This window comes from Eriocheir sinensis, chromosome 39 (assembly GCF_024679095.1).
Source record: "Eriocheir sinensis breed Jianghai 21 chromosome 39, ASM2467909v1, whole genome shotgun sequence".
Taxonomy (NCBI): domain Eukaryota; kingdom Metazoa; phylum Arthropoda; class Malacostraca; order Decapoda; family Varunidae; genus Eriocheir; species Eriocheir sinensis.
Genome location: NC_066547.1, coordinates 15,627,233 through 15,640,726, shown reverse-complemented (window position 1 = coordinate 15,640,726; position 13,494 = coordinate 15,627,233). Strand labels below are relative to the sequence as shown.

General features: G+C 43.3%; 2 long non-coding RNA genes across 2 annotated transcripts; one reads left to right on the top strand and one right to left on the bottom strand.

Moving 5' to 3' along the window:
- The first annotated feature begins 595 nt into the window (after window positions 1-595).
- LOC127009071 (uncharacterized) lies at window positions 596-4,564 on the top strand. Its single transcript, XR_007761561.1, has 2 exons — window positions 596-1,815; window positions 2,493-4,564. It is a non-coding gene; the product is annotated as an uncharacterized LOC127009071 (long non-coding RNA).
- Window positions 4,565-4,861: 297 nt separating this feature from the next.
- Window positions 4,862-12,590, bottom strand: LOC127009068 (uncharacterized). The gene is made up of 4 exons (XR_007761557.1): window positions 12,316-12,590; window positions 10,610-10,764; window positions 8,342-8,474; window positions 4,862-4,899 (listed from the first exon to the last, which is right to left on the bottom strand). It is a non-coding gene; the product is annotated as an uncharacterized LOC127009068 (long non-coding RNA).
- Window positions 12,591-13,494: the final 904 nt, after the last annotated feature.

Sequence of the window (13,494 nt, the reverse complement as noted above, 5' to 3'; positions counted from 1 at the left end):
CATATTTATCTAGATCGCCCTCGTAACTTTAATCCTCGATCTCTCTTAATTATCCCAGCTGTTCCTTATAGTGGCAATCGCACACTTGCAAGCAATTTGCACTGGTAATATGATCCATTTCTAATCGTCAGCCAACTATAATTTAAAATCCCTCATTTTAGACGATCTTAATTCCTTCACTTGCCTAACCTGTCAGTCAGTCTGCCGCTCAGTAATGTCACTTATTATTAATTGTGATGCAGAATTAATTAAGAAGCTAAACACGTATATGAATACCTGCCAAAGGAAGACATATATATATATATATATATATATATATATATATATATATATATATATATATATATATATATATATATATATATATATATATATATATATATATATATATATATATATATATATATATATATATATATATATATATATATATATATATATATATATATATATATATATATATATATATATATATATATACGCTTCCACCTGTCACATCAACTATATCCAAAGGTCAAGAAGGAGATTGATCGGGTTCTCATGAGTGTTTCCTAAAGTTTATGATACAGAAGAAAGGTCAAACTACTAGAAAAGTCCTAAATCTACCCCTGGAAATGCCCACTATGTCTTCGATAGCCTTGTCAATTAATGTGAACTTGGGCGCTAAAATCTCTCCCATAGACGCTTCCTCTCACATCGACTATTTCCAAAGGTCAAAAAGGAGATTAATCGGGTTCTCGAGTGTTTCCTAAGGTTTGTGGTGCAGAAGAAGGGTCAAACTACCACCAGGGTCACACATCTATCCCTGGAGATGCCCATAATGCCGACGAAAGCCTTGTCAAATATATGTGTGCACCGTACTAGGCTGGGCACCGACCAAAAACTGTCACGCCCACTCCGATAACAAGCTAAATTTATCATTATCGTTAAAATCCTTCATTACCGACGTTATTTTGCATTAAGTGACTAAGTGGATTAAGAACTGCATACATGAGAATGGTTGATGACAATGATATGCGAGTCAGGTGGGTGAGCAGAGAGGAAGGGAGGCGTTTCTTTGAATGAAAGGTGACTGACAGGAATAGTGAGGGTCTAGAATGGAATGTGAGGAAGTGGAAGAAAGAGATAGACAGTGCAGTGAAAGGCGACGGTCTGAGGAGGTGGAAGCATGCGATGGAGTGGTACAGGGAAAAGGAAGCCCCGCAGTGTGTCAGCTGGTATGATGCAAGCCTGGGTGGTGATCTTCTCTTCCAAGCTCGAGCGCAGTGAATGAATGTGAATGCAAGAAATTACAGGTGGTCTGAGTCCCGCAGCAAAGTGTGTCAGATGTGTGACAGGGGTGTGGATAAAACTGTCGTGCATGTGATACTGGTGTATGGGAGGTACAGGAGAGAAAGGACGGAGACGATGAGGGTGGCACTGAGTGAAATGGGCTGGGATGTGAATGGGAGGATTGCAAGAACAGAGAGGGAATGGATGCTGCTGCTGCTGGGACTGAGTGCTGAAGCAAATGATAGAATTATAGAAGCCATGAAGAGTTTTCTGGAAAAGATGTGGTGTACAAGAAATAGGGAATTGGAAGATTTGTAATGGATACTGCTTGTGTTGTTTTATTTTTACAGGTTGTGCGACTCTCCAACGGGTGACCCGTTGGAGAGTCAGGCCTTTGCATCGGCCTGAGTTCAGGAACAGCAAGAGAGCGGGGACCTAAACCAACTCCGCCGAGTCCATATTTCTACTTTTTACCCGTGGTTTACGCCGCCAAGATGAGGGAGACGAGTGCCGTGTTGGAAAAGCCACTCCGTGCCGTCTGTGGTGAGTGCAGGAAGCATGTGGAGGCTGTGGAAGAGGAGAAAATAGGGGGAAAACAAGCGCCATGGTGGAGGAGGGAGAGAGATGGGAGCTCGGGGCTCTAGAGCCCCATAAAACACCCAAGAAGAAGAGATGGGAGCTGGGGAGGAATTTCTTCGAGGGAGGACAGTGAAGGGAGAGGGAGGGAAGGAAGACGTATTTCGACTGGGGAGGAAAGGAAGGAAGGGAGGACAGAATGGGGAGGAGGAAGGAAGGAAGGGAAGATGTATTTTGACTGGGGAGGAAAGGAAGGGAGGATGGTTAAGATTCGTTTTAGGTCCGTGCCAGTATTATTACCTACCTTATGAAATGATAGGGAAGGGAAGGAAAGGAAAGCAAAGGGAAAGAAAGAAAGGAAAGGGAAAGGAGAGGAGAGGAAATGATAGGGAAAGGAAGGAATGGGAAGGAAAGGAAAGGGAAGGGAAAGGAAAGGAAAGGAAGGAAGAGAGAGAGAAAGGACGATAAAGGGAGAAACAGATAAAATTAAAGATATGGAGGAACGAGGAGATAAGACAAAGAGAGAGAGAGAGAGAGATAAAAGAAGGGAGAGGAGAGAAGGAAGAGGAATAAGGAGAGAGAGTGAGAGAGAATGAAAGAGAATAATAATGAAAAAATATATTAATAACCGTCTTTATCCACAGCTCTGAAGAACGAAGGGAGAACAGAAGAAAGGAGGGAAGGCCATCTTGGAAAACTCAAGAACCAGTCACCCCAGTCCAAGGAAAGGTCACAAGAGGTCAAGGAGGTCACAGTATGAAGGAGCAGTCCAGTCAAGTCAAGTTATTGGAAAGGGAAGGGAAGGGATAGGAAAGGATAGGGAAGGGAAAGAAATGAAAGGAAAGGATAGGAAAGGGAAGGAACAGAGAAGTGTATATATAGTTAAGCTTAAAGTCATATACACTCACATAGATTTACATACAGTTTCGATGGTGCATTTGACGAAGGCGTTTGATTCAGTGGGTAGCGGATTGGCCCGGCCCACGGTGTTATGGACTCGCTCAACACAAGTACGGTAAACCCTCGATTTAACGGACTAATTTTCATTTCTATTTATTCATTTATTTTTTTCACATCAGAGGACACGTCTCAAGGGCAGTAAGGAGTACAAAAAAAAAAAGCGCGCTACTCGCCGCTCCTATAAAAGATAAAAGTGAAGAGTAGCCAAAAGAGAGGTCAATTTTGGGTGGAGAGGTGTCTTGATACACACTCAATTTTGGGGGAACTTAGTCCATTAGGGCCGAAAGTCCGTTATAAGCAGCGAAGATTTAAAAAAAACGTAAAATAATAAAACGATGAAGCTAGTAAACGTAGGTATATATATTTTTTATTGTGTATGTTGTGTGCACGTTGTCTGCATGGCCACACAGCACACTTGGCAATGCACTCCGAGGCACTGAGGTTGCTAGGTTGTGAGTGGAGTCTTGCGTGGGGGTCATATTGTTACGGGTATGGGTATGATTTTACAAGTGCAGTGAGTAGCAGGCTTTTTTTTATTATTGTTTACTTTTTTTGTGCCCTTCAGCTGTCTCCTTTGTTGTAAAAAAAAAAAAAAAAAAAAATTGCGCCAATCTCACACTGGCAGACGAAGCATTTTTTTTGTAGGTTTTGGTGTGTTATGAAATAACCTGCTAACTGTTTCTGTCACATAATTAAATGATTGACTTTTCAATGCCTGGTGTACACCCGCCACAGCACCTGTAAAATAACTTGCATAGAGAAATGTTCAACTTGCTTAGTTTCTATATTTCGCACCAGGTTCGATTCCTGGGCGAAGTTGAAAAATTTGGGCGGCTTTTCTGATACTACGCCCCTGTCCACCCAGCAGTGAATGGGCACCAGGTATTAATCGAGGGTTGTGTACCGTCTCCTGGGATCTGTTGCCTTCTCCTATAATTCCTTCCCCTTCTGTCTCTCTCCGGCATATGACCACAGATGTTGCGCCGACTAAACCAAACTTTCCAACTTTTTCTGACCTTCTCCATTATATCTGAAATCCATTATAAGTGGGTCTGTTATATCCAGGGTTTACTGTATATGTATATGGTTAAGCTGTTGTAGTTACCAGAAGCGGGTGGTTCAAAAGCTATTCTAGGTCCGTCCCCGTGGATTTCTCACCCTCTGACCTTGTCCGTTATATCCAAAATCCATTATGAGCGGGTCCGTTATATCCAGGGTTTACTGTATTATGTATATTGTTAACCCGGTAGCAGCGACAGGCCAAATTTGTGGCTTTACCGTGTAGCAGCGACAGGCCAAATTTGTGCCATGATATAACCCCCCAAAAATAGATGATACATAATCTGATTATCTCTTTTATCGGTAAATTTCTTCTGTTCTTTCTTTCATTATTTATTTTCCTTCTCTCATCTCTCTCCTTCCCTTACCTCCTCTCTCTCTTATTCTTCTCATTACGTTCTCTCTCTCCCTCTTTACCTTTTCCACTCTCTTCCTCTCTCATAGGAATATAACACACAAACATTACAAATTAACTTTTTATTAATAGAAAAACACACATACATACATACACATAGTAACATTGATAAGGCTATGTTGACTAGGGGGGAGGGAGGGAGGAGGGGGTCCTTCATGAGGCTGGGGGGGTATGTGTCTGTGGGGGGTACATACTGTGGGGTCCTGTGAGCTGTGGCGAGGTGAGAGAGAGAGAGAGAGAGAGAGAGAGAGAGAGAGAGAGAGAGAGAGAGAGAGGGGGGGGCACCTCTCTCTATCTCACCTCTCGAGTCTCTCTCTCACTCACTCTATGATCTAATGTATAGTTATGTATATGTTGTATAATATGTATTGTATATGTAAGTTGTATGAACTAATAAAAGTGAAAAATATAAAGAAAAAGGTGTTTGTCATATATATGTGTGTGTGTGTGTACTCTTCTTCTTCCATTCTTCCTCCTCTTCTTCTTCCATTCTTCCTCCTCCTCTTGTTCTTCTTCTTCCACTCTTCCTCCTCCTCCTCCTCTTCTGATCTTCCTGTTGCCATTATCATCTTCCTCCTCCTCCTCTTTCTCTTCTTGGTCCCAGCATCAACACACACCTGAGGAAAAAACTTTATTAATGGAATGGAGAGAGAGAGAGAGACCTATACCAAATGAAGAAGAGGAAGAAGATGCAATAACGGAAGGAGGAGGAGAAACTATGCTAAAAAAGAGAAATATGAGAGAGAGAGGAAAAAGGAAGAGTAAATGTGATGATCAGAGAAAGAGAGAATAAAGGAGGAGGAAGGAAGGAAGGGAGAGAACCAAATGGAGGGAGGAAGAGAAAATGTGATAATCGGAGGAAGAGAAAGAAGAGGAGAAGGAAGGGAGAGAACCAAATGGAAGGAGGTAAGTGGGGGAAAATGGAGAAGAAATTACAAGTAGAAGGGAGAGAGAGAGAGAGAGAGAGAGAGAGAGAGAGAGAATGCTGAAGCTATGGAAGGAAGAGAGAGAGAGAATGCTGAAGCTATGGAAGGAAGAGATAGAGAGAATGCTGAAGCTATGGAAGGAAGAGAGAATGCTGAAACTATGGAAGGAAGAGAGAGAGAGAGAGAGAGTACTTATAATATTACACAGAAAAACAACACACACACATTGCCTGCCTATCTAGATATTGACAATGTAATATATTCGTACTGAGTGAGTCCACAACACCATGGTCTGCCAGGCCTGCCGAGACCCACTGCTGTTTTGCACTACAGTAGACCCTGGATATAATGGGCTAATTGGGTGGGAACTTAGTCCGTTATAAGTGGCGGAAATTTAAAGATACAGTCAGTTTACGAGTTTAATTTGTTGGGTAATTTTTCCCAGCATGACTAAACACTCGTAAACCAAAAGGCACTTCCCCTCCATTGAAATTACTGTGAATTCCATTAATGCATCCCATATCCCATCAAAATATTACCAAAAATCATTATAGATGTTATTTTATATGAGTTAAAAGTAATTTTATGAACAAATATCAATGACAAATGACATACAACACGAATCACTGTGTTACGGTTGTTAGGGAGACTCCCTCAACCAGTTATTATGCTGGAGGTGCAGGCTTTGCACCGGAATTTAGCAGCCACAGTTTCCCTATTCTTGGGGGGCTTCGTAGTGCAGTGGTTAGCACACTCTGTTCACAACTGAGAGGGCCTGGGTTCGATTCCCGGGCGGAGTGGAAAAATTTGGGCGGCTTTTCTGATACCCTACATAGCCCCTGTCCACCCAGCAGTGAATGGGTACCAGGTATTAATCGGGGGTTGTGTATATAGGTTGAGAGTGAGCATATTGGGAAATAGTAAAGTGAAAATCGGCAGCTTTCCACTCGCTAGCCGTACTGTAGTGTAGCAGGCGGGTGGGGCGGAAAACTTGTACAAGCTCAAACCTGCCGACTTTTGGGGGTTAAAATATGTATTGGTTCTGTACTGGAGGATTGTGTTCCTTATTTTTCTTAGTTCAAGGTGGCCGAAGCCCTAAGGGTGCGGCCACACTGCACACGGTGGTTTGCTGGGAGGGTAGAGGGTAGCGGGGTGCCCAGCGGGTCAGAGGCAAGAACAAACACGTAATCTAATACGAGTGGTCAAGCTTGGAAGGAACCCGCTATCCGCGTCCGGTATGGCCACTCGTATTAGGTAACATGTGTTTGTTCTTGCCTCTGACCCACTAGGCAACCTGCTACCCTCTACCCTCCCAGCAAACTGAGGTTGGTATTTTAAGACACTTTCGCTTCTCACATCAACTATTTCTAAAGGTCAAAGAGGGCATCAATCGGGTTCTAATGAGTGTTTCTTTAGGTTCACGGTACAGAAGAAGGGTCAATCTACCACCAGGGTCATAAAACTACTCCTGGAAATGCCCCAAACTCTTAGGAAAGCCTCGTCAAATAGGTGAACTTGGGCGCTGAAATGTTTTAAAATACGGCCCTGAGGCTCTCTTCCCATTGTTTTCCGCTGTGAGCACTCTCGTCTTGCGGCAAACAAAGGGAACCCGCACTCACGCCTTCCACCTGTACAGAGAGACACGTCAGTCCTCGTAGACGGACCGACTTGCTGGCCAGGCTGACATAAGCCAATCGTTGGTCTGTCAGCATTCTCCCCACCGTTAACAGATTGTCATACTCAGAGCATTGTATTTACTGGTTTCTGACACCTACTATTGCCAAGAAACATCAGGATCTAACTCTTTTAACCCGGTGGTGGCAGCAGCATGGATCATGTTTCTTAACCCTTTCATGGCTAAATGCTCACAGTGAGTGTTAGGCGTATTTCCTGGTGTTGCTAAACGCTCGCTGTGAGCTCCACCCGCACTCAAATCTCCCGTGTATGAGTGTTCCAACACTAATTCTCACAACACAGGATTGCCAAGTGAGTGGAATCTTCACTAAATTTGGTGGAAAATCATATCAGCCCAGCGTGGAAAATCTACGAATGAGCAACTGGTGGATGTTGTTGTCCAATATAGCGACATTTTTGCATAGCTTCACATGACTGATATTTTGACCAAATAGTTGTAAATTTTGCAGTTGGCAATACTGCCCTGCCACCACCCCATCATCAAGAGATCTACAGTAGTTGCCTTACGGCTGACCGTCGCGCACGTATAAATGTACGTCTTCACAGGCAACACCCCCTGAATGTGCCTGTACTTTCGCAGGAGAGGTTTACTTTACTGAATCCTATAGATCTTGGCCTCCTCTTTCCAATGGTGTTTTTGTTTTGTAGCTGTGATGAATAGTTTTTGAGATACAGAGGTTAAAAGAGCGAGCACTAGCGTCACTTGCTGGTGGTGCTAAAAGCTCGCTGCGAGCACCAGTCGCACTCACAGCAAAAAACACCCCCTGAACGTGCCTGTACGTTCGCAGGAGAGGCTTACATAACCGAATCCTATAGATCTTGGCCTCCTCTTTCCAATGGGGTTTTTGTTTTGTAGCTGTGATGAATAATTTTTGAGATACAGAGGTTAAAAGAGCGAGCACTAGCGTTACTTTCTGGTGGTGCTAAAAGCTCGCTGCAAGCACCAGTCGCACTCACAGCAAAAAAAAACACCTGAACATGCCTGTACGTTCGCAGGAGAGGCTTACATAACCGAATCTTATAGATCTTGGCCTCCTCTTTCCAATGGTGTCTTTGTTTTGTAGCTGTGATGAATAGTTTTTGAGATATAGCGGTTAAAAGAGATTCCCTTCCCCCGCTGGGGTGCCCGAGCGTGCCTGAGGGGATAGTCTCTTTGCGAGCGCTTAGCAATGAAAGGGTTAAGAGTGAAGACACCATGACTTGCATTAATAAGTTGGACAGCACAAGACAGCTGATAAGTCCAGGCACTCAACAGGAACAAAAATGTGAAGACACCATGACTCTTGCATTAGTTTTTTAATCAGACACTCTAAAAAGATGATAGTGAAAACACCAGTTAACTCTCACATTATTAAGTTGGACAGCACAGGACATAGGGAAAGCATGAGAGAGTGAAGATACTGGATAACTCTTGCAACATTAAGTGGGACAGACTCACCGTGGAGGGTTGGGTCAGCTGGGCATCCTTTACAGGGGTGGTGAGGGTGCAGGTCTTGGCCCTCAGGAGTAGCTCACAGCAGGAGTTTCAGTACACTCTCTGATTGGCTGCCACGACCTTCACTGTAGCCAATCTGAGGGGGTATTAGTACATCAGTTGGGAACTTGAAATGGCTGAGAGTAAAGCTACAAGATGCCAAGTCAATCATCCACTCCATCAGGAAGTTATTTACTTAGGGTCGTATTATAAGACATTTCGCCGCCCAAGAACACCTATTTGACAAGGCTTTCGCAGGAGTTGTGGGCATTTCCAGGAGTAGTTTTATGACCCTGGTGGTAGTTTAACCCTTCTTCTGTGCCATGAGCCTGAAAAACACTCATTAGAACCTGACTGATATCCCCCTTTGACCTTTAGAAATAGCTGATGTGAGAAGGGAAAGTGTCTTGTAATACCAGCCTTAATCTCAGTTATTCATTCATCAGTCAGTCAATCTTACACACACACACACACATGCAGAGGCAGTGTGGTCTCCCCATAAGAAGAAACACATCAAGAAACTAGAAAGAATACAAAAGATGGCAACAAAAATGCTTCCAGGGATTGACATACGAGGAGAGACTAAAGGAAATGGACTTACCAACACTAGAACAAAGAAGAGAAACGGGAGACCTAATACAAATCTACAAATTATTGAGCAAAATGGAAGAAGTAGACAACGAGGAGTTACTACTAAAAGAAGAAATTACCACCAGGAACACAAGAGGACACAGTAAAAAATTGAGGAAGGGAAGATGCTTGAGAGACATAAAGAAATATAGCTTCCATAAAGAAATATAGAGGTTTGGAACAGACTAAGTGAGGATGTAGTATCAGAAAGGAGTGTGCAAAGCTTCAAGGAAAAGTTGGATAAATGTAGATATAGAGATGGGACCACACGAACGTCAAGCCCAGGCCCTATAAAACTACAACTAGGTAAATACAACAATTAGCTAAACACACACACACACACACACACACCTGATGTGATAATCTGTTGATGCAGTGGGTTAAAGGAGAAACAAGGCTAAGAGGAGATGACCAACCATCAAGACTTGACCTAATTTTCACAAAAAATGTTGAGTTAGATAAAGGAGTCAGTCACGAGTGCCCCTTAGGAAAGAATGGCCATCAACTATGACAGATGAAAACTATGGAAGGATTTGAATACCAAGATGAGGCATATAAGGAAAAAAGGAAAAACTATGCAAAGGAAGATTATTATGTTGGACTCAAGACAGAGAATTGCAACAAAATGGTCCCAGAACTCTCGAATATGACGTATGAAGACAGATTGAGGGAGATGGACTTGACGACACTGGAACAAAGAAGGGAGAGGAGATTTGATCACACTGTACAAGTTGGTAAATAAGTTTGATGAGGAAAGAGTTGGAAAGCTTTGTTTATTGGGCGCAACATCTGTGGTCATATGCCGGAGAGAAACAGAAGGGGAAGGAATTATAGGAGAAGGGAACAGTTGGAAAGTTTGGTTTAGTCAGAGCAACATCTGTGGTCATATGCCGGAGAGAGACAGAAGAGGAAGGAATTATAGGAGAAGGGAACAGTTAGAAAGTTTGGTTTAGTCAGAGCAACATCTGTGGTCATATGCCAGAGAGAGACAGAAGGGGAAGGAATTATAGGAGAAGGGAACAGATCCCAGGAGACAGGACACAACCCCCTATTAATACCTGGTACCCATTCACTGCTGGGAGGACAGGGGCGTAGGGTGTCAGAAAAGCCGCCCAAATTTTTCCACTCCGCCCGAGAATCGAACCCGGGCTCTCTCAGTCGTGAGCTGAGTGTGCTAACCACTGCACCACGAAGCCCCCTGTTTGATGAGGTGGATAGAGATGATCTCTTCTTAGCATCACTAACGCAGGGGCTGAGAGGACACGGAAGGAAACTTAATAAAGGAGCCTGTTTAAGTGACTGGAAAAAGTAAAGTTTTTCACACAGAAGTATTAACACATGGAACAGCTTGCGGGAAGAAGTGGTGGAGTATGTGGAGTTGGAAAGGATACAGAGAACCGCAACTAAAATGGTCCCAGAACAGATTGACGGAGATGGACTTGACGACATGGACACTAAACCCTTCATAGAGCACCCTGGTGGTGGTGGTGGTGTTGGTGGTGGTGGTGGTGTTGGTGGTGGTGGTGGTGGTGAATGGTGTTGAGTGGTGGTGTATTTCAAGGTGGTGTTGTTCTTGTTTTTGTTTTTTGTTGCAGTAGTTACGAGCGAAAGGTGGTGGTGGTGGTGGTGATTGGTGTTGATGTCCTCGCTGGTGGTGTTGAGCCTTGGGAATGGTGCGTGTGGTCAACTCCACCACCTGGTTGGCGTTCTGGAAGGTGCGCCGATGGACCAACGTGTCGCGACCTGACATCTTCACGCTGAAATAATAATAATAATAATAATAATAATAATAATAATAATAATAACAAATATGATAAAGGTAGTTTCCTATACCAGTGTAAGCTATAAAGAAATAAAAATTGTAGTAGAAATAATAATAATAATAATAATAATAATAATAATAATAATAATAATAATAATAATAATAACAATGTGTATTGTTGAGGAAGGGGTAGCCTATTATTTTTGAGACCCTGACTATTTATTTCTGTGCAAGACATGATGATATTTACTATGGAGGCAATGTTACTTTCTATGTACCACTAAATTTGGAAAGTTTCGTTTAGTCGGCACAACATCTATGGTCATATGCCGGAGAGAGACAGAAGGGGAAGGGATTATAGGAGAAGCGAACAGTTGGAAAGTTTCGTTCAGTTGGCGCAACATCTGTGGTCATATGCCGGAGAGAGACAGAAGGGGAAGGAATTATAGAAGGGAACAGACCCCAGGAGACGGGACACAACCCCCGATTTAATACCTGGTACCCATTCACTGCTGGGTGGACAGGGGCGTAGGGTATCAGAAAAGCCGCCCAAATTTTTCCACTCCGCCCGGGAATCAAACCTGGGCTCTCAGTTGTGAGCCGAGTGTGCTAACCACTGCACCACGAAGCACCCTATGTACCACTAAATGAGTGACTTTTCAGCGCCTGGGGCCAGCACAGATATCCCTATTGTGGACCACATGAAACGCCCTGAATTTTCTCTTTTCTACACTCTCACACAACCACAGTGTGTAACTTAACACACGAGAAATTAATCCAGACAAGGAAAGGTTTTGCCGGCCCCGGGGATTAAATCGGCGCCCACCAAGGCGGGAGAGCCGCGTAGTACTCCTTAACCAGTCTGTCTGAGGCTGGCCCCTCTGAGCTATGGGAGGCTCGTACTCGTACAGCTCTAACCTATCTTAATGCTGTGCCCCCCTCAACTCCCTCTATTTTCCCTAGGTCCCTGTACAGCCTTCAGGGACAAAAAATATTGGTTTTGACAAGCGGACAGGTGGCATGTTTATGTCACAAGGGGTGTATTTTTTATTTTCAAAATCCCCCCATAAATAAGCATTCTGGGAAATTTTATACTTCAAAAATATCATTTTCCGGGAATCCAAGAAACACAACACTGTTTGTGTCATAACTCAGGAAGTATGAGTCCTACGTGCATCAAACTTTGGTCACTTCTGTTATGCCTATAGGCCATGTTGTAACCAAACAATGGTAACTCTAGCTTAATATTAAAGGATTTTGTCAACACATTTGTTCTAGGCCTTTGCCGGAAACAATTACCTAACCCACTGGGGGTCCTCGGCACATCAACAGCGGGCCTCTTCCTCCACTTGTCTAGTACTGATTTGTTTCTAATACTCAGTTATAGCTTATCCATGCATAGGCCTACCCTGAAAACCTACCAGTAAACTAACTTCAAACATACCTATATAAAACATCTTTTTCAATAATAACATTTTCCTTCTTCAGTGTAGGAAATGAAGATGTCACGTCACATCACTAAGTAAATTCTTTCGTACTAAGATACCTTAGTGTGGTGATTTGGTGGTGGTTGTGGTGGTAGTGGTTGTGGTGGTGGTGGTGGTGGCGTAGTGGAAGGGCACTTTCGTCATATGAAGGCTTCTCTGCGGTGTTTCTTCCTTTCCCTGGCCGCCACTGTACTCTCCACCTTCTTCTCACAGGCTGTGGATCTTCTCGTCATTGTAGTTTGAAGGAAAACACGAGAAAAAGTAAGGTTTATGGCGCTACGCAGGCCGGCCCGTGCACCTACTCTTCTTCTTCTTCTTTTGGGCATGACGCCAGCCGGACCAAATTGTTGTACCGCAATGTTAAAATTATGGAATTTGCCTATAAATTATGGCAGATTCTGTGTATGAATTATGGCAGTACTATGGCAACGTGATTAACTCAATTTATTAAAGCTAAGATAGACACCCAAGTATTTGTAACAGTGGACACGATCGAGTTTGACGTCATTGATACGTGTCACGTGACATACTCTATCTATTCTGACCCCCAAGAAAGATGGAAGATGATAGGCATAGTCCTGGATAAAAACATGGATAGCAGGAGAACGGATAAGGATAGGAAGATGTGGATAGTGTAGATGGATAGAGGAAATTAAGGTGGATCTATAAGTGGGTGCAAGGAGTTGGAGGAGGAGTGAAGTTTAGTTTTGGATTCATTAACTAGACCCATAGAAGTGCACAAGTCTTCAAGCTGGTGGAGGGCTAAAGTAAGCGTCCGTGGAGCATTACACTGAAGCAGTATATCTTCAGCATATATAAAAACTTCTGTGCCCTGAGGAAAGGCCGGGGTACTGTGCAATTTTGTCCATGAGAATATTAAAGAGCAAAGGACTAAGGACCCCTCCCTGTGGAGTGCCCAATTCAAAACTCCCTTCAGCAGAGCATGGAGCCACACCTCAGCCTTCCTATTATGCAAATAGTCTTTGAGCCACCCCAGTAATTTCCCTTTAACGCCCTTTAAAATAAGTTGTTCCAATATAACCTCTTTATTGGCTCTGTCAAAGGCACCTTTGAGGTCAATGAAAGCACGACAAACAGCACCTGCAGAACTTATAAGCACTGAATCAAGCAGTCACCAGTCCCTTCATACAGCCATACAGATTCCGTGACATGGTATGATTGGTATCTCCCACTTATACAGTCAAGCGCCTAAGCTATCCTTTCCATCATCTTACACA